Source organism: Pangasianodon hypophthalmus, chromosome 17 (assembly GCF_027358585.1).
Source record: "Pangasianodon hypophthalmus isolate fPanHyp1 chromosome 17, fPanHyp1.pri, whole genome shotgun sequence".
NCBI classification, from domain to species: Eukaryota; Metazoa; Chordata; class Actinopteri; order Siluriformes; family Pangasiidae; genus Pangasianodon; species Pangasianodon hypophthalmus.
In genome coordinates, this window is record NC_069726.1 from 8,717,305 (window position 1) to 8,739,788 (window position 22,484).

The following is a 22,484-nucleotide window of genomic DNA, read 5'->3' on the forward strand; positions in this document are numbered from 1 at the left end:
TAAAATACAGATAACTATAAAATAGATTTTTAACACTCTCCAAGAAGAATTAAAATAATTACAAATAAATTCATGAAAAGGGTTAAACCAATCTGTAAATGCCTGTTATCAAAGACACTTATGCCAAAACATTTGCCAGACAGATTTAATTTATTTTCGTGATACTCTTGACTACATAGAGCATTGCTTACATGGTGCTGGTTTTGTTTTCTCTTTTTCTTAATTCCCAGAGGCAGAACTCTGCCAGAAACCCCTAATCTTTCCACAATAACAAAAACCCATAAATTTCACCATGGCTGCAAAAAACAACTTACAGTTTTTCTAAGAGGCATCATCACATTCATCGTGAAACACCACACAGAGAAATTGATTGGGTGATTAAATATGGGAGAGCAATATTAGAAAAAGGGAAAGGGAAATGAGTGTGTAAGAGTGTGTATGTGTGACTTTGGGTGGGAGAGAAAGAGAGAGAAATGGAGCAGCAGTGGGCACTTGGCTTGGCTGAGTTGTGCAATACTTGGCTAGTTGGACTACAATAACATCTTATTCTCTCCCAGTGTTTTGAACTCTGTAACCTTCCAGATCTGTCCTCCCCACATGCAACTCAGGCAACTCACAGATCTCTTCCTCTCTGCCTCCCTCCCTCCCTTCCTCAATCCCTCCCTCCCTCACTTATGTCGCACTTTCTCTTTCACCTCTTTCTCTCTGTGCTTTCCTCTTATTTGCCCCGTCTCCTCTGTTGATCTTCATAGCTGATCTCTTGTTTTCTCCATGTGCGCCTGCATACATCTCTGAGGTGCTGCCCCTTCTTCGCAGTATGTGCAGCTTCTGGAGCTGTGCCTCTTCTGTGTCTCCTGGGTCCTCTTGGGTGTTCTCGCTTCAGTTCAGCTAAGCTGCTTGCATGCCTCCCTCCTTTACCTGGTATGTGCTCACACCACTTTATTGTTTTAAACAGTTTATTTGAGTTGATATTTCACCAGGTATATTGAAATGGAACAGTGTTGCTTATGTATTCATGCTCCTGATGATGGATGTGTATAACTGTCTGCAAATACTTGCATAGTGTTGTTTACACAGTGATCATGGTGCATAAACAGAACATTTAAAGTTAAAGTTATCCTATGGCTAGGTTGGTTTTATAGCATGGAGATTTGTATAAATGGAATAAATTGGATATTTGACATATACTATATATATATATATATATATATATATATATATGTATATATATATATATCCCTCCATCTCTCCCTCTCTCTCTGTGTGTGGTTGGTTATTGCACACAGTGTTTGGGATTACTTGTCATTTAACAAGCACTACTGGAATTGACGAACTCGCTGACCCTATCTTTAGTTTAAGACACTCCCTCCCTCTCACATGCACTTCCCTCTTTTACTCCTTCTCTCACCCACTGACTGTCTCTTCTCTGTTGCGCACACAAACACTCATCTTTTCCCCACCCACTATCCTTTTTTTCTCTCCCCTCCTCCTCTGGTTGTTTTTATATCAGCTCCCCCACTTCTCACTGAAATGAGCTTTGTTGTTTAAATGAAACATATTTAGTGTTGGCCACGTGCTATGTACACAATGAGTCGCTTTTTGTCACCTCTTTTTGTCACAGTTGGGAGGACCTTTATATATAGTTTCTAGAAAAACGCAATGTACATTGAACGCAATGTAATTTTTTAAATTTTTTTTATTTTTTTTTTTTTTAACTGATATACATATGTTTTCTCTTGGCACCATCTACTGGTTAGGTACAGAAACATCTTGGCATTTATAAGAGTTGAGAAAGTTGGATCTCAGAGCAGAGTTTAGATCTGATCTTTCATATCATATAACTTACTGTATTAAAATTAATTAATTTAGACAGAAGGTAATATTTATGAGTATTAATATTCTATTTCTTTAGAACAGTGAGTGACTGAAGCCATTCTGACTGAACACGTATTGAACATTTGAGGCCATTCTGATACATTTAGATAGCGATTTATGTCAAATAAAAGTTTGAGTGTAAATTAACTACAAATAGTCAAACTAAAACTAAATTTAAACATACATGTTATATATAAATGTAAAGATTAAAACAAATATAAATCTTAAATGTAAACGTAGAACTTAAAAGTTCTGTTCATATGCTAATCTCTCCTGCCCCCTCGGAGTGTGCGTCATGGGAAACCACTGCCGTGGTAGGGTTGCCAGGGTTGCACTAGTGTGCTAATTTTGGAACAAAGTTGACTAAGTGAAAAGCACGCTCGCTTCTGGGCTGATTTAAAAATAATCCGTGGCCGCCAAGAAATATTCAGAAGTGAATCAAACCAATTTCTACAAACATATGCTATGACAAAGGGAAAATTTAAATGCAGACAGTGTAGATTAGTGGGTTGCCAGTTTTACACTATATTGTGCTAAATTAGGAATAATGTAGACCGGTGTAAAGAGCAGGTGGGTGGCGGTGTTTTTTGTTTGGGTTCAGGATGCTCATTTGGAATTGCACTGTCACTAGTACAACCGGCAAATCCTTAAATTAGTTTCCGCTATGAAATTACAGACTTCTTACAGACGTAGAGAAGTAGGTACAGAGTGCAGAAGTGGTACCTAAGCTGGCTACCTGACTAGCTAGTACTATGGGTACTACCAACTTTTACATTTACCTACTTCTGTATTTCTGTACGTATGTACACTGAAAAAAGGGAATATATTGTGCGTCAGATGTAAGAGAAAATATTATGTATATTAAACATTTAAAAATTTAGATTTAAAAAAAAATAATAATTATTATTATTAATTTAGATTTCATTGCTTACACTAAATTAAATTTAAAACAAATTTAATATATTAGTGTCAGTGATGAACCATGGGTAGCAAAGTGGGCGACATCACCATCTCACAACGTCATGATCTTCGGTTTGATCCTTAGTTCGGGTGAAAATACATTATCAAATCTTGTTGGTTGTACGAAAACAAACTGTGTTAATGCAAATCAGTTCATTCACGTGGAACCAATGTACATATTTGAATCAAGTGAATTCAGTTAACTTTTTTTTCAGTATAAAATTCATATGAAGTATATAATTTCATAGTGGAGACTAATTTCAGGATTTACCGGTTGTAGTGACGCTCCCAAACGAGGGTTCCGAATCAATCTTTGCAATATAATAGATAGATAGATAGATAGATAGATAGATAGATAGATAGATTTTATTGACCCACGAGAGGATATTGGGGAAAAATACAATTAAACATCACTCAGTCACCTGAGCTCAGGATCATATCCATAATTTTGGGGCTGAAGGGCAAAAGCTCTAACACTGTTAGAATATTTTATTACTATATTTTTACCATTTACATTTAACATTCACATCTAATATTTACACTGAAACTTACAACTATTATTTGACATGAGTTACTATGGCCTCAAATGTTCTGAAAACATATTTTTATGTTTGATGCCCCATGTACTGTACATGTGGATTTCTATAACATACTCATTAATTTTACATGTGAAATACAGTAATATAGGGTTTAGTACACTGACATTCATTTCAGTAAAAACAGAGTAGTAGTAAAATCTAACAATCTATGTATGCTACACAAATAACATAGAAAGGAAAAACAAATACCATATGGAAGATGGTTGGAAGAATAGATGGCTCAATAGAGAGATGAACAAATGTATGCATGGGGAGGTGGGGAGATAAGCAAGTGAATATATTTGCAGGTCCAAATGTTTGGATTATGACAGTCTTTTTCTGTCACTTTGATTCTACAACACACATACAGAATTTCTCTAAAACATACTTTCTTGTAGCCCATTAGATGGCACCATACACCAGAAAGTAGTCTGTGCTCTTAAATCCAACCTTAATTGGATTGGTCTAAATATTACTCTCCTAACACTTTTCATGCATAAATGTGAAAAGTAAACATAAACATAAAATCAATTATTCATTTATTAAAAGTAAGAACAATGTGATGAGCTTAAACAGAGAGCTTTACTATAAAATATGGGTTAATAACATGACACAGACTTTTTTCTTTCCAAGCATTTTTTGCCTATAAAAAATATAGTAAATAATAAGACATAATACATATCTAGTACATAAATGTACCCACTTTCATTTTCCCAGTCTTTTTATGTATTGGTCACTTTTCATATATTAGAAGAGTCAAAATGTCATGTTGTGTGACCATTCGACCATGTGCAATTCTGAAAACTTGTTTGAAATTGCTCTAAATCTCTTTATATTTTTATTTAGCCATATTTGGCATAATATTAAAAGTGTTTTGCATCACTGACCAAATCTGAATTTATAGTTCTTTCATAAGTGACTAATGAAATTTGGCCAAAGTTCATTTTTCATTTTATGGACATCTGGTCAGCCACGAAGAAAAGACACAATTCAATTAAAAAAAGACTTTGTCAAATTTTTCACCTTTTTATGCCTTCTCCAGTAAGTTTTTCTTCTTCATGTTCAAGAAGTCAAGAAATGTTTGTCTAACATATCCTATAATGGCAATAACTTTATTAAAATTCAAAATTAAACATGTCAGTCCTGTTATAAGAGTAGTTATAAGACATAAATATCGCTGCAAGTAGCAATTAGGGGGCCCAAGCACTTTCTGTCCTCACTCCTTAGAAATGGAGGAAGACCAGAAGCCATTGGGACTTCAGTGCTTGCTCCGAGGGACATATACCAACTTTGATGGCAGAAGGTCAAGCTGTTGCTGACATATCACCCCAATTCCTGTTTTTGGTAGCCCGGCCAAATTGCAAATGATATCAAATCTTGTTTCTTAACTTCAGGTCATGCTGTGAAATATATGTAACAAGTTTAATGTCAATATATAAAAGCGTTGCTGAGATATAACCTCACTTCCTGTTTGGAGACTTAGCAGTCAAATTCATTTATGGATGAAACATCACAGATATAAATTTTTTTTTTCAGACTGATTTCATAATGCTGTAACACAAATTTCATGATGACTGGAAAAACATTTGTAAGAGAAGAAGCAAAAAAAAGGTTTTAATTGAATTTCAACATAGCCTGATCGGCAGGTCCCAAATTCATTACATTTATGAGGCAGATGATAAGAAAATTCTAATGAAATGACAAGATTTTCTTTGAAAGTAATGTCCAGCCTCTGACAATATTCTAATTATATTCCATAATCCCAGCTGCCATTAAGCTATTGCAGTTAGAGTGAAATTACAGCACTTCATTCTAAGTCAGCAACAAAATTATTCTGAACTCATTATGTTTCACTCTGCACACATTTGTAATCCGATGAAGTTGTAGAGAGAACTATAATCTGTGTGTGTTTGTATGTGCTTCTACAAGACACCTCAACTGTCTGTCTGTCTAATGAAATGTAATTTGCAGCATCCGGAAAGAGGTCATGAGCTGAGTATAATTGTACAGATTTCAATTAGATTTTTCAGATTGAAATTTAAATCTACTTATATTACAGATTTAATATTATATTGTTTATTCATTGCTATTTGTACTATGGCCCATTAAAAAAGATACAACACACCATGTATCAAATGAAACTATCCTCGTCATAAACAGGCAATGTCTAAGTTTCATGTGCAAAGACTACAAATAATTGCACGCAATAATTAACATCAAATGTTGTGAAAATTATAATTAACTATGCTAATTTCAAATTTACTTTTGAAATTTGCACTTATAATATGCTTCAAAAACACATTATTATAAGCAATCCCAATGTAATAATCACAAATATAGTAACCACATATAGTAAAGATATATAGTAGCAATATAGTAAAGACCATGTTAAACTTTAGGCTGCTTTACTAAAATTTAGGGGATGTCCCTCGCATCCATTAGTGACCAGAGCTTTTTACGTGGTGGTTAAATGAGTGGGTTGGTTTGGTTTAACACAGAAGCCACTGAAGCCCCTGAAAATACAATACATTCCCAAACTTAACTTTTCATACATTCACACGATCAGAATATGTTATCCATAGCCTACCATGTAATCTAGAGTGAATCACATTATAATTTCCACTTAATATGTAACTGGATACAGTTTTCAGGGAAATATTATTTTAGTATGGTAAAAGCGCATTATTTAAAATGACTGTTACTCTCTAATATTCAACATTTAAATGATATGTTTTTAGCTATGCTACTGCAACTGGTGAGTATGGGGAAAGCTGACTGTAAATGTCAGTCTTTAAAAGCAATAGCATTTCATGTAGTCTGTAAGACATTCAGATTTAAAGAGTTAGATCAGTAGAATCCTTTTTGTTTAAGGAAACTTAAGGAACTATGCTAAGCTCTAGCTAGCTTCAACAGCTACAGGGGATATAAAAAACCTATACACCCTTGTTAAAATTGCAAGTTTTTGTGATGTAAAAAATTACTAACCACATTATCACATTAAGATAATTAATTTTGAACTCATGTGTAAAAGTAATTATCATACACCTATCATCAATTAAGTGATTCTGAACCCCAAATAATCAGATGTTTCTATAGAATTTTCTTGACATCTTCTTGGTTTCGTCTGACTGATGAAGCCATGGTACACAAAGAGATTACAGGATCTCATTGTTGAAAGGTATGGATCAGGAGAGGGTACAAAAGATTTTCCAAAACATTAGATGTATCTAACATTAGCATGTGTTTCACCACAGTGACATTACCAAGAACCGAACGTCCTTCGAAAATTGACAAAAGGACAAGACAAAAGCAAAACATTAAAGGAGCTGCTAGAATATCTGACAAGTACTTGTCATTCCCTGAATGTGACAACAATCTCTTGTATTCTTGTATTCTATATTTGAACCTGTGAAATGACTTGACAAGGGCTGTGCACACATTTAATTGATGTGGATCATTTTTTACGTGGGAGAGTGGAATAAAATTGCCAAAACAAGATGTACTAAGTTGGTAAACTCTTACCCTGAGAAAAAAAACAACAAAGAAATTAGGCTTGGCTGCTTTTCTCAGCTGCCAGTTCAACATACACACATGCTCACTGTCAGGAAGAGAGAGAGAGAGAAAAAAACAGCTTATTAATAAACACCTACAAATTAGCCACTTTAATGTGCTCATTCCTCCACACTCAGGTTAGTCCATGCCCCCACCTGCCACAGTACCCCCACTGCCCAACGCAGGTGGAGCAGCCGTCCGACTTGAGACTAACTTCCCCAACGGGAGTGAAAGCCAGCCACTACTATCTGTGCCCTTGGCTACTCTACCACGCTGAACTGAAACAGCTGTAACACCAGATACCAACAAGTTATCCACATGTCAGCATGCTTAATGTTGTTGAGCCACTGCACGGGGCATAGTCCAAACAGAGTAAATGGGCACCCCAGTAAATAGTGTCAGGGAGAGAGTTGCCCATTTGATGTCTAGACACTCCTTCTGCATGGTGCTGTACTTATGCACTGAGAGCGTCCAGATGATGCACAGCACCTGGCAATCCTCACCTCCCCCACCTGGGACAGAATCTGTCTGATGCATCACAGATAGGCATTTTAACCCTCATAAAGGCCCAGTGGCAGAGAAACTGTCTCACCTCCTTTTTGGTCTTGGGTCTTGGACAAGCTGCAAAAACAGCACTCTGATTAATTTGGGGATGCACCTGCCCATGACCCAAGTGGAAGCACAGATGCACCTCCACCCATCCAATCGCATCTCAAAAACTTTAGGACCACCCTCACATGCTGCATATACCACTCCTAATCATTACTATAGATTATTATGTCATCCATATATGCAGTATCATAGAGAAAGCTGTTTTTTTCCTTGAACTTTGCTGACAAGGAAATCTGCCCTTGGTGAAATCCAGGGTCGAATGAGCAGGGCCTAACCGATCCAGGAGCTCATCAATATGAGGCATGGGATAGGCTTCAAATTTCAAAACCATTTCACAACACAACACAAAAAAAAACAGACTGCCCCGCTGGTTTTGGGCATGAGCATGATGGGGCTGTTCCATCACTGTGGGAATCCTCTATTACTCTGATCTTCAGCATTTTCCCCAATTAATCCTGAACTAATTTCTGTGTTCAGGTAAATGATACTATTGGCTGTGCACTTTATATCCCGGTGCAAATTGTCTCAGTTGGGACAATTATATTAAATTATATTATAGAGCCACTGCTGCCTAAAGTAAACACAAAAAGTAAGTCTACCCAGTCGACTGCCTAATGCAGCAGTGGCTCTATGATAGCCGCTCCCAACTGAGACAATTACTACTATATGACCCAATGTGTGGAGCTTTGGTCCGGAATGTACTGAACTTCAATTTTACTGGTTGTTGGACCATCTTCCCAGTTTTTAAAATCATGTCCAGGGTCTTCTGGATTATCAAAATAAATATTAAAGTCTCCAACAATTAATGATTTGTCTAAAGAAACAACCAGGTTTGAGATCCACAAATTCACAAAGGAATTTAGAATATGGCCCTGTTGGTCTATAAATAATAATTAGCAGAATCAACTGGGTAGACTTACTTTTTGTGGTTACATGTGATATGGTAGTATACAGAACTTTAAATGCGTTAAATTTATGACTAGGTTTTTGTGTGATGCCTAGATTACCATTATAAATAACTGCAACATCTCCTCCTCTGCCAGTTAGACAGAGCTGATGTATATACTGTAACTGTATCCGGCAGGTCTGTTTCCCTTTGTATATCTCCCTTGCACAAGCCCTTCATGACGTTTAAAATTAGTCATGCTTTCATGGCTGAAACCCTTGGACTTACTGAACACTCTTCAGGGCAGGTATTCACATCTTTGATTACCACAAGTAGAAAATGCTCATCCATTGTTGCTCATTGGGTCAGATATGCCCCATTTACTTGTGCCAATCCCGCCTGTGCACCCATTGCCTTCTGCACCAGACTGGGTTGGACTCTCCAGGGCCCTATTGGATTGGGATTTGCAGTGTCTGAACAGCAGTGTTTGCATATTTCTGCCACCTCACCTACTCCAGAGCTTGTTAAGAATGTTTGTGGCAGATTGATACTGATACCAGATTGATACATTCCTTATGTGAGTTAGAAGGTAGCTACATGATCTAAACAGGACACTCCTTCAGACACTTACTACTAGGATCAATGTTGATGGTGTCCAGAGTAATGCTACCCGCCTGCTTCAGTGCCAAGATACTGTGAAGCTTAATGCTCCCAAGGAAGCAGTGCAGGGAAAGCTTAATAGCACAGAATGGAGACTTTCTAAAGACTTGAATCACTTGGAAGCATTCTGCCGTGAAATGCAGATACTGGTGAAGGTGAGCTATTTGGTAGAAATACGACACCAAGAGGCTGAAAAGACTCATGAGTCATGGTTTATCCCTCAGCACCTTGTGTAACACAATGACAAGGAAAGGATTGTGTTCAACTATTCTTTCCAATATCAAGGACAGTCACTCAACAAATTTCTCCTTCCTGGCCCTACGCTTGGCTGTTCCCTGCTTGGTGTACTTCTCTGGTTCCGTGAACTTTCTGTGGTGGTGAGTAGAGACATCAAAGGCATATTCCATCAGGTTCAGTTCTTACCAGAATATACGCCTCTCCTGCATTTCATCTGGAGGAACCTGAAGCAAACTGAATTACCCAAGATCTATGAATGGCAAGTACTCCTCAAGCCCTTGTGCTCAGTGACTAGCAATTGCCGTCCTAACCCATCATAGTAAAACTGTTCATATCAATTGCAGTCCAGAGCCATCTTCATGGTTTCTGAGTGGTGCCATCCACAGTAGTCTTATGGTGATCTTTAGACCGACCAAATGGGGCCATCCTCAGCAGCAGGGAGTGATTTCCAAGTGATGAGAACTCCAACCAGAAGTAGGGCATCAGAATGGATCATGCAAGTCTTTAAAGCAGAAGTAGTCAGGATCACTGGTACCTCAGGAGTGGCATGTGTACCTCAACACAGAGAGAGAGAGGGGGAGAGAGAGAGAGAAAGAAACAGATTATTAGGTATGCTTATTGCCATGTAATGGTTATGGACAATGTACATTGGGTGCAGACTGCAAGCAGGGACTCTGGAAAGACTATTAATGACAGCATAACTAAAAGGGGGAGGCAGAAGGTAACCCAGGTATGAAGGCACCCTGGGACATAAAGCAGCCAGACACGTCACCATCAGCAAACCTTCACTACTCGAGCTACCAACAAATAGCCTGCAACTTTTGATTGAACTAGGCATGACGGATAATAAAAGACCAGAATTTCACTCAGGTACTGTGGCGTGAGACCATTCAGTGCTTTTTTAGGTCAATAGTAGTATTTTATAAGAGGTTATCAGCCCATTCCTTCACCAAATCTACAGTGTAGATGGCTTGCTTGTGTACAGGAACTCAGTGACTGTTTCCAATTGGAAATTCCCAGGCACAGAAACATCCAACAGAGATATACACATGTTTTGTAATGCTTCTCTGAGAGCATATGGCTCAGTAGCATATATGCTGACAGAAGAAGGAAATAGAAGGGTGTAGTACCTACATTTCAGCAAGTTCCAGAGTGGCCTCTAAGACGCAAATGTCAGTGCCATGCCTGGAACTGAGTGCAGCTCTTACAGGGGCACAGGTCACCAAACTACTCCAAACAAGCTCACTGTTCCAGTTAGACACAGTATGGTCAGATTTAACAACTGTGCTTCAGTGGCTCTGCTCTGAATCTTGATATAGTCTTTGTAGGGACACAAATTGCAGAAACTCAAACTCTCACTGATGTAGACAGATGGTGGTATGTATCCATTTATGTGGTTCTGCAGCCACATAAATGGATGACTCAGCTGCTTATATAGCTGCAGTAAGGCTCTTCCTTAAAAAAGCTCCAAAGGATTCATTTCCTGAGGAGAGAAAAGACCGATCTTTACTATTCAATAATCGCCTGACATTACTCTCATCTGAGTATGACAAGGATACCCATCTGATCAGGGCTGGTGGGAGATTATGAAGGTTTGGAAGTGGATGTCAGTGGTACTTGATCCGCATCACCCCCTCACCAAACTCCACTAAAAGACTTTAATGCTACCCTTCTTCACCCACACTCAGAGAGAGTCTTGGCAGAACTCCGGTGTTGCCATTGTATCCTAAGGGCATGTGAAGCCATCAGGAATAATCAGCACACTTGCGATGACTGCAGAAGATGCCAAGCCCAACCAGAGATACCCAAAATGGCTGCTTTTCCTCCAGCCCATCTCTGACTGTACAAACCTCCTTTCTACTCAACCAGCATGGACTGTTTTGGTCCCTCCATTGTCAAGAATGGGAGGAGTATGGGGATAGATTATAAATGTAAGACAATTCACTGTCTTGATCAAGATCTACTGGAAAGTCTAGACACAGACACCTTTTTGATGTCTCCCAGAAGATTTGCGGCACAAAGAGGGAAACCGTTCAAGCACTTGTCTGATAATGGCACCAATACTGTTGGTGGAAATAGAGAGCTTGATGAGGGCTATGTCATAATGCGTCCCCAGCTTAAAGAACTACTAGTTGAACAGAATATAATCTTCACGTTTAATCTACCAGGGGCTCCTCATTTTGGTGGTATTAGGGAACTGAAATCCATTAAACATGCCTTAAAGATTATCCTCAAGGAACAGGTGGTACCTGAGAGTGTACTTAATACTAGTGATTGAAGTGGAGCACATCATGAATGCCAAAGCCTTTGGGTTATGTATCCATAGAATTAGATGATCCGGAAAAGTTGTGTGTCATATTTGTGTCTATGTATGCTAATGTTTGTTAGCATAAACCTTAGTTTATTAGTTTACATGTTTATTTACCAACCTATTTTAACTGGTTATACTACACCGTGAAACACACCATATAACGTCTCATTAACAGACAGATGGCAGTATGTGGGTTCAGAAAATAATCCTGTGGATGACATTACTCTGGGCACGTCTTTGAGAGAACTGAGCCAGCAGTACAATTGGATTTGTGGTCCAAAATTTCTGTCTAAGTCAGAAGTGCACTGGCCAACCATGCCAACAATCAATATTGAGCAAGCTACAGAGGTGAAGAAGTCTGCCTTGATCTTACATTAGTCTAACAGTGTGAGCCCACACTGCTCAGAGTTTGACAAGTTCAGCACCTGAGACGGAGAAAAAGTATATGCGTCATAATTGTGCCTATGTCTGCTAATGTTTATTAGCATTATCCTTTGTTTGGTTCACGTTTGTTTACCTACCTATTATAACTGGTAATATTACACAGTGATACACACCATATAACGTCTCATTAACATTAATAGTTATGGATTCACGGAGAACTAGTGTTGTTTGTGCAGTTAGGGGTTGCCATAAAAACTAGCACAAAAAGGTTTTCTTAGAGAAGGTGTGTTTTGACCATAAACCGGGCACCAGTGCTCTTTGAATGGTAGAATGTGATACCTTCAACCCTTCCCTGTGGAGGTTGTTGGTGAGTTGTTTAACATATCCAGATGTAGATATCAGGAAATGAATGCTATTCTGATCCATTGTCTCATATCCATCTTTTGATCTCAAACACGAATGTCTTCAGTGTATAGGAAAAACAAAAGAATTGGCCTTGCAGTTCTAATGTTTTTGGAGAAGACTGAACAAGATCCAAACGTACTTCATTTAAACCCCACTATGTATAGGAACATATTTGATCAATTCACATCTATTGTTGCAAAACCAAATAATACTGCAAGGGTGTTCATATTTGTGACCCTTCCTCGGCCTGCTGACATTGGATTGTAATATGGTGTGACACTACTGCAAACAAACACAGTTATAAACTAAATGGAATTTGATATTTAGCAGCTGGTTTTAATACTGGAATGTTGGAATGTTCATATGCATTTTTTTCTTTGTTCAAAAATACAACATGCTGAATAATAATTTGATCAAAATAATATGATACCTAAAAAGAAGAATAATGAAAAGCAAATACATTTTTGCTGCATGTCATTACCAGAAACACTCTTTACCCTAGCAAAGAGTTTCTGGGTGTTTATAAACTAAAGACCACTGAAACAATCCTATGAAATTAATTTTTCACCGAAGACAAGAAAAACAGATTCTTAACTTTTCCAACATTTAAAACAATTTTACACACCTTGGGCACAGGCTTTCTGGAACAGTTAGTGGTGGTGCCTCTAAAGCATTGCTGTCTCTTATGTACTCAGACCCTGCTTTGTATGAAGACACAATTCCTCAGCCTGGACCACACAGATACAAAAACAAATGCTCATCTAATTTTAGAACTGAGCATACTGGCAGATATTGCACTTCTGCAGAAATTATTTAGGTTTACTGATGGATGAGCAAATGTGGTCAAACATACTTATTTACTTTATTTACAATATTTTATTAGTATTATTAGTATTTATCTATAATTTAGTCAAGTCAAGTGTCAAATCAAGTGGCTTTTATTGTCATTTCAACCATATACAGCTAGTTAGTACACAGCGAAATGAAACACTTTCTTCCAGGACCAAGGTGCTACATAATACAACACAGAACTACAGGAAACTACATATATTTACATAAAGTGCACAGTGCAAAGATGTGCAGACAGCACAAGATAGTACAAAATTATCAAAAACAAGACAATGGGCACAGTAAGTTACAGTAGAGTGCCGACAAGTACACGGTTCTGGTATAAAGTGAACCAGATGGCAAGCATCATTTTGGATCCGGAGCAGCCGCTCCATGCCACTGCCGCGCCACCATCTTGGATTCTTGGATTTTCTTATGTTTATCCAATTAAAAAAGCTATTGTAGTGGTTTTAAACAAATGATTGAATGTTTATCTTTTCTAAGATAAACTGCAATAGTTTAGTAGTGATTAATACAATTGCTTATTTGGTTAAGTTGTTTGTCAGACCCCTAAGTGGGAAGAAATGAAATTTCCTACCATCCTTTTTTCTTTTTCACCTTCTGTGTATGATTGAGTCTCCCCAATCTCCCTTCACAGTACCTTAAATCTGGTAGACAGGTTTCTCTTAGGAAAAGAGAACATCTATAAATACGGGCAAATCTTATTACTACATTCTTTGTATTTGGTGACACTGAACTGAATAAATTAGCTTGGATGTGTTAAGCCGAAACTCGTTGATCAATGATTTTTTTAATGTTTTACGATTTAGCCCAATTTAATAAAGGCCTTTTACGCTTAACTACGTGAGTGCCTTGGAATATTTTGTTTTTTCATCTGATATTTTCCTCTCATATATCCAATGAGCACCAGTGGCCACACAATTTTTTATACCCCTGTAGCACACCCAGTTGTCTTGTTTTGGAAATTAGCTTGGCTTCAATGGCATAATTACTAATGAGACTCAAATGAGACTCATCTTTACTATGACAAAATGTGGAATAAATAAAAACTAACTTTAAAAACAAACTTTGGTGGCTCGTATACACAACAGATATAAAAATAGCATATGAAGCAGTCCAAACAGTTAATTAGCATATTGTTAATCCACAAAAACTTTTTCTCAGAAAGCAGCACTGATCCAGCAATAGTAATGCACACGCTCATAACCCTGAAGTAAGACAGTGCCATCTTGTATAACTAGCCATAGAGCTTCAGCTAGCACCAAGCTAGTATTAATATGTTCACTTACAACTTTCCTAAAACATACAAAAATATATTAATTAAAGCTATTTACAACCTCAAGCAAGATATTTTAAAGCAAACAAACTATCATTAAAACTGTTTTAAAAAATCCTGTCAAAATAGATGAAATGTCCATTTCATTTGGGCTGTGCTAAGCTAAACTAATCTATAAAGTAGTTTATTTAAGCAGGAGAGAGAGAGAAAGAGAGAGAGAGAGAGAGAGAGAGAGTCAGAGAGAGACTTAATGTTCTCTTTATGAGCAACAGTGCTCGATGAGTTAAAAAAACTTACCTACATTTTTCACTTCTATATAAAAGCAAATGAAGGTTAAATTAGGTTATTAATCACCAGTAAAAAAAAATATTATTTCACCATTATATATTGAAAATGAACCTTTATTTGCATACCATTTCTTTTCAAACATTTTCACGTTGTCATTATGCCATATAATGAGTCTTTGAGACTTCCAAATGGCTACTTTTGCTTGTCCATTTAGAAAATTAATCAATGTACAGAGCTCCTAGCATGAGCAGGAATATTTATAGCCTAAAATAATTTTGGAAAAAGGTGAACTGAGGCTGTTGGTGGTTCTGTCTAGTGTGTTAAAAAGAAGCTCCAGTCTGTGGCAGTCACTGAAGCAGTGGAACACAGTGTCTGGTAGCCCATAGAACCTGCAGAGGAGAGAGTCAGTGAGGTTGAAGAGGAAAGTATTGGTTGGCATTGTGGAGTGAAGCACTCGCCACTGCAGGTCTCTAGATTGCTTTGGTACAAGGGTCTTGTACAGTACCCTCCATGAAGTGAACTGAAGTGGAGGTATGGGCAGATGTGTTCTCTACTTTGTATCTGCTCAGCCTTTGAATTCTCTTGAAAGTCCTTTTTCATGCAGGAGTTGTACAGTTGGTACTTTATTGCCATTGAGAAAGGGATGTTTTTAAGTCTTTTGTATGAGAGGAGTTTACCTGTGCTGTTGTCATCTGGAGCTTCTCTGGGAGTTATGTACAGTTCTGGAAATGACATTTGTGCTGGCTCTCCAGCTATATTGCTATTTATGTAGGTCAGTAGGGGTGTGGGGAACAAGCTTTCAGAGTCTTCACCACATTTCCCACAATCCTCTCTGATCTTCCCCGATCTCTCTGGTCAGTTGGCGTACTTCTACCCACTCTCCCATATCTTGGTCAATGAGATCTCTCACATTGGCCACTCCTGGACTGATTTCACTTCTAGACACAGTTTGCTCAGGGAACCAGGTGTTGTAAGGTGCAGTCTAAGCTGACCCCAGGCTTTAAGAACAGTTCCATAAGTGTTTGGTTGGCATAGTCTTTGTGGCATTCTTCTTCATCTTCTTTCTGCTTTTCCCTTCAGGGGTTGCCACAGCGAATCATCACTCTCCACCTATCCCTATCTTCTGCATCCTCAACACTTGCACCCACTAGCTTAATTCATTATCCTCATTTATTACCTCCATATACCTCCTCTTTGGCCTTCCTCTTTGCCTCCTGCCTGGCAGCTCCATGTCCAACATTCTCCTACCAATATACTCACTCTCCCTCCTGGCCTCCCTAACTTTGTCCCCCAAACGTCCAACATGAGCTGTCCCTCTGATGTACTCATTCCTAATCCTGTCCAACCTTGTCACTCCCAAAGAGAACCTCCACATCTTCAGCTCTGCTACCTCTAGCTCTGACTCCTGTCTCTTCCTCAGTGACACTGTCTCTAAACCATACAGCATAGCCGGTCTCACCACTGGCTTGTACACCTTCCCCTTGAGTCTCGCTGATATTTTTCTATCACACAGAACTCCCGACACCTTTCTCCACCCATTCCAACCTGCCTGCACTCGCTTCTTTCTCTTTCCCACACTCTTCATTACTCTGGACTGTTGACTCCAAGTACATAAACTCCTGAACCTTCTTCACCTCTTCACCCTGTACTCTTACTGTTCCACTTTCCTCCCTTTCATTCACACACATGTACTCAGTCTTACTACGACTGACTTTCATTCCTCTTCTCTCCAGCGCAAACCTCCACCTCTCCAGGTTTTCCTCCACCTGCTCCCTGCTCTCACTACAGATCACAATGTCATCCGCAAACCTCATTGTGTAAGGAGACTCCTGTCTGACCTCCTCTGACAACTGGCCCATCACCATAGCAAACAGGAAGGGGCTCAGAGCCTATCCCTGATGCAGTCCCACCTCCACTTTGAACTCCTCTGCCTGACCTACAGCACACCTCACCACTGTCCTGCTCCTCTCATACATGTCCTGCACCACTCTGACATACTTCTCTGCTACTCCTGACTTCCTCATACAGTACCACAGCTCTTCTCTTGGCACCCTGTCATACGCCTTCTTCAAGTCTACAAACACACAGTGCAACTCCCTCTGACCATCCCTATACTTCTCCATCAAAATTCTCAGAGCAAAAATTGCATCTGTTGTACTCTTTCTGGGCATGAAGCCATACTGCTGCTCACAAATTTCCACTACCTTCCTTAACCTAGCTTCCACTACTCTTTCCCATAGCTTCATTGTATGGCTCATCAACTTTATCCCCCTATAGTTGCTGCAACTCTGCACGTCACCCTTATTCTTAAAGATCGGCACTAATACACTATTTCTCCATTCCTCAGGCATCTTCTCACTCTCTAAAACTCTGTTAAACAAACTAGTTAAAAATTCCACTGCTGCCTCTTCTAGACACTTCCAGACCTCCACCGGGATGTCGTCAGGACCAACTGCCTTTCCACTTTTCATCCTCTTCAAAGCCTTCCTGACTTCATCCTTTCTAATCTTATCTACTTTATGTTCCACAGAGGTCAACCCTTCTACTCTTTTTTCCCTCTCATTTTCCTCATTCATCAGCTCTTCAAAGTACTCCTTCCATCTCCTCCGTACACTCTCTTCACTTGTGAGCACCCTTCCATCTCTATCCTTAATAACTCTAACTTGCTGCACATCCTTCCCATCTCGATCCCTCTGCCTAGCTAACCTGTATAAGTCCTTCTGTCCTTCTCTAGTGTCTAACCTAGTGTACAACTCGTCATATGCCTCCTGCTTGGCCTTAGACACCTCCCTCTTCACTCTGCGCTGTAGCTCCTTGTATTCCTGTCTATTCTTTTCAGTCCTGTCCATGTGCCACTTCTTCTTGGCTAATGTCTTCCTCTGGATGCTATCCTGAACTCCCTCATTCCACCACCAAGTCTCCTTATCTTCTTTCCTCCTTCCAGATGACACACCCAGCACCTTTCTTCCTGTCACCCTGATCACTTCTGCTGTAGTTTCCCAGTCATCTGGCAGCACTACCTGACCACCCAGAGCCTGCCTTAACTTCTGTCTAAAGTCCTCACAACATTCCTCCTTTTTCAGCTTCCACCACTTGGTTTTCTTCTCTATCTCTATCTTTGACCTTTTCTTCTCACAGACCATCAAAGTCATCCTACACACCACCATCCTATGCTGTCTGGCTACACTCTCTCCCACTACCACTTTACAGTCACTAATCTCTTTCAGATTGCCTCTTCTACACAGGATGTAGTCTACCTGTGTGCTCCTACCTCCACTCTTGTAAGTCACTCTATGCCCCTCCCTCTTCTGAAAATAAGTGTTAACCACAGCCATTCCCATCCTCTTAGCAAAGTCCACTACCATCTGTCCTTCAAGGTTCCTTTCCTTAACTCCAAACTTGCCCATCACCTCCTCATCACCTGTGTTCCCCTCACCAACATGTCCATTAAAATCTGCTCCTATCACCACTCTCTCACCCGTGGGAATACTCTCTATCACCTCATCTAATTCACTCCAGAATCTCTCTTTCTCCTCTAACTCACAACCTACCTGTGGGGCATAACCACTAACAACATTCAACATCACCCCTTCAATCTCTAACTTCAGACTCATGACCCCTCTTCACCTCCAGAACATTCCTCCCAAACTCCTCCTTCAAGACCACACCTACCCCATTTCTCTTACTAACCACACCATAATAAAACAGCTTGAATCCTGCTCCTATACTACGAGCCTTGCTACCCTTCCACCTGGTCTCCTGTACACACAGTATATCCACCTTCCTTCTCTCCATCATATCAGCCAGCTGTGTTAGTGTGGTAGTGACAATGACAGAGATGTAGTGATGGTCAGAGAGTGGGGTGGGATGTATATAACTGTTATAGAATCTGCCTCTGTTAAACTGCTGAGTATAAAACCTGTCAAGTCTTGCTGTGAAGATCTTTTCAGGAGTGGATTTTAAGCAGGTGTAGTCTCTGTCTATAGATACGGTTTCCCTCCACACATCTACTAGGCTGTGGTTTTGTTCTACAGTGCTTCTACTGAGTGAGGATGAGGCTCACTGTGGTTCTGGTCTTCACTGTGATTCAGAGTGCAGTTAAAATAACCAGCTAAAATGATTATTCTTTCTTGGGGAATGTCTGAGATGGCTTTATTGAAATTATCAAAAAACTGAGTACAGTCTGTGTGAACATTGGGAGCATAGATATTAATCAGAGAAAGGTAGAGTTTGTGAAGGTTGATATCTACTCTTTGCATACTTTCAGGTATGATTTCTGCTGTGTTTATTGGCTGTTCTCGAATATCTGAGGAAAAGCAGTATGGCCAATCCCAGCGCTTGTATTTGAACCATGGCTGAGGAAACCCTGACCTTTCCACTCACTTGTGTGCCACTGTGTCTGGTTATTAGTGTCTGTGTGTCTCTTGTAGGAAAATAAATTTAGTTTTTTTTAGAGACAAAAAAACTGAAAAGACTAAACTGCTTCTCAGCCCTGCAACACCCGTTTATATTAAGTGAGCTGATGCTTAGAGATGCTGCTGAGCAGAGAAAAAAGCACTAAAGGATGCATGTTGTTCCTTTGTTCTTTTTAACAGTGTTCCTACTTTTTGGACTTGCATTGGATCATGCTTTTGACCTCTGGCATTAGTTTTTTTTAGGTGATAGCGTTTTGGTTGGTCAAGTTTCTCAAGAGTAGCCTGCTGCATTTCTATGTAATGGGACAGTTAAAAACCATGGCAGATTGAGGAAAGAGGCATCAATTTTGGGTTGTTTTAGCCCCTTTAGTCAGATCTAAAACATATATCTGTGATAGATAAGATATATCAGGATAAAAGGGCTGTGACTGCTCCTCACTCTGGGCCAGGTCTGTCTGAGATAGGGGCAGAGCCAGCAGGGGGGTGTCAGAGGAGTTGATTCCTGCTTTTTCACTTTTTTCCCCCCTTTTAACGCTGAGGTTATATTGTGGAGCTTGACTAGCACTGCGGCTCGCTGGAGTCTCTGCAGTGTTGTCAATGTTATGTTTAACTTCTATTTTGGGCTGGTTAGTGGGGTTTGACGTTTCTTCCTCTGGTTGCTCAGTGGGACTCATTACTGGTCCTGCACAAGCTGCAGAGTCGCCTGGCTGGTTCTGGTGGTGGTTACCTGTGTTCTGGAGAATTCAGTTGTGTGAAATCATGACTTTTCTCTTGTTTTCTCTTAAATTTCAGTTGTTTGTTAGATAGTTTGCAATTAAAAGCGTACTTTAAAGTATAGAATGTATTCTTGTCAGAGGTCTTATTGCTCAATCTTTAGTCAGATATATTTGCTAATTCTAGCTTTTGCCCTGTATTAAGAGTCTCTGTGTAACAGCTAGAATTAGCGCATCAAGTTTAATTATCTAATATATCTCAATTAGAACTGTAAATGTCTAGTTCTTCGGGGGCATTCTCTTGTTCAGACAATAGTTTATATTTTTGTTTGTATTTTATTATTGTGTGTGTGTGTGTGTATATCTGTCTTGTTTTTGTCATACGACTTGAAGTTTTGTTGCAGACACAAATAAACTATATTATATGGCACAATAAGTAGTCTGTGTTATTATTTTAGGTTACTCTTCTCAGTTACATGCTAGGCTTTACTCTTGAGAAGTGCACCTAGAAAAGTGGTTTCATTCAGCAAGTTTCATCCATACTTTATTCTTTCACACTAGACCACAGAGAGAACCTGGTATTGGTGGAAAGGAAGTTTCCCACTAATATTACAATATATTACAACTAAAATGGCTTTGAAATACAACAATGATTATGGTAATCTATCTGTCTTTTTCCTTTGAACTCCACAAGTTTCATCCATGTTCTTCTATGATTAAGAAGTAGGGGAAACAGATTACACTGTCACCTTTGGGGAGTAGTTTCCTAAGTATATTTTAACTAGTGTACACAACTAGTGTACACAACAAGTTTGTACAGCAATGCTAGTACTGTGTAGATGTTTTATCAACTCAACTATTCATCACACTTCACACCCCCAGAGCGTTCATTTCCATTTAGACAACGGGGGGAACAGATTTACCTGGAGGCCTGAGAAAAGTGGTTCCCCCGTGTATATTACAGTGTGAGGATTTATAATGCACTACAGTAATGCTGATTATGTATTTAAGTGTCGTCATTATGTATACTTTTAACAACAATTCTATAGATTAAACTTTTTATACATAATGATGACTGTAAAATACATCACCATCATCACTGTATTACAAATCTGTGTTACAAATCCTCACACTGTAATATACAGTGGGGAACCACTTTTCTCAGGCCTCCAGGTAAATCTATTCCCCTCTGTGTTCTCTTACACCGAGTTGCTGCCACATTCTATAGATGTGGCAGCAATGCGATTGGAGGAAAACCCCCCCCTTTGGAACCGGTTCCTTTGGAACCGGAATGGGCAGTCAGGCTTTAAGAGCCCCAGACCCCGCCCCATCCCTCAGCAGAGACTCAGTCTAAACCATCTCTGCTGAGGGGAAAACCTTCCTTTGTGGCAGCGGGAGCTAAACATCGGGCTGGCAAACCCGCAGGAAAGGAAGAAACAGTGAGCTACCTAATTCGTTCTTCTGCCCAAGACGATGGGACGAGCAACAGCTCTCCCTCTAAGAGAGTGGCCATTTTCTCCCCCTTCTGCCAAGAGAAGGCGTTGGACAGGGGAATCGTTCACAAAAATGTCAGAATGTCCTATTCTGACCAGTTCAGTTGTGGTGTTGGCACTGGGTCCCCCGGTGCCCCACAGAGAAATTCTCCAACCTCCTCCCATGGGCTTGCAATGGAGGGAAGAGAACCGGTTCCAAAAAGACATGTGTGGTGTGGAAAAATAAAATCATTCCCTGTGCATCCAGGCAGTTGGGCAAGGGCACAGCAATGTTTGATAATAAAAACACTCACAAAAACAAAATTAACCAAATCAGAGATGCAATCCCCAGCTCCTTTGCTAGATGGTGCCAGCATACTGTTAGTGAGTGAGAGCTGCAGTGGTCCTCTCACTGCTCAAGTGGATAGTTGGCCTGTATGCGCAGTACACCCGTGGGTTTTATCCATGATAAACTGGGGTTATCATCTGGAATTTGCTGTAAAGCCACCACTTTTCAACATTGTGTTAATGTCAACAGTAGACGGGTAGTCAGCTCAAATTTTAGAGGAAGAAATAACCTCTTTATTGAGCAAAAGAGCAATTCAGATAGTGCTGCTGGAGGATGGCTGTCAGTGCTTTTACTTCCGGGATTTTATAATTCCCAAGAGAGGGGGAGGTCTTTGTCCCATTCTGGATTTGTGGAACCTCAACAAACACAAGTTTAAAATGCTCACGCTCAAAGTGCTATCTCACTTTATTTGTCCCAAAGACTGGTTTACATTAGTCGATCTGAAGGGCGCTTATTTCCACATGGGCATTTACCTGGCACGCAGAAAGTTCCTCAGGTTTGACGGTTCCTTTTGGGCTCTCATTAGCCCCAAGAGTGTTTAGCAAATGTGTTGAAGCGGCTCTAACTCCGCTGAGAATAGCGGGTCTCAGAGTGTTAGCTTATTTGGATGAGCTGCTTGTCTGTGCTCCGTCATGGCAACAGGCGGATATAGATACAAGTGT

At 39.6% G+C, this 22,484-nt stretch overlaps 1 long non-coding RNA gene across 1 annotated transcript in view; it reads left to right on the forward strand.

Moving 5' to 3' along the window:
- The first annotated feature begins 682 nt into the window (after nucleotides 1–682).
- Nucleotides 683–22,484, forward strand: part of LOC128320954 (uncharacterized) — a 57,510-nt gene continuing 35,708 nt past the window's right edge. The window contains exon 1 of the long non-coding RNA XR_008304540.1: nucleotides 683–921. This is a non-coding gene — a long non-coding RNA (uncharacterized LOC128320954). The remainder of the gene's footprint in view (nucleotides 922–22,484) is intronic.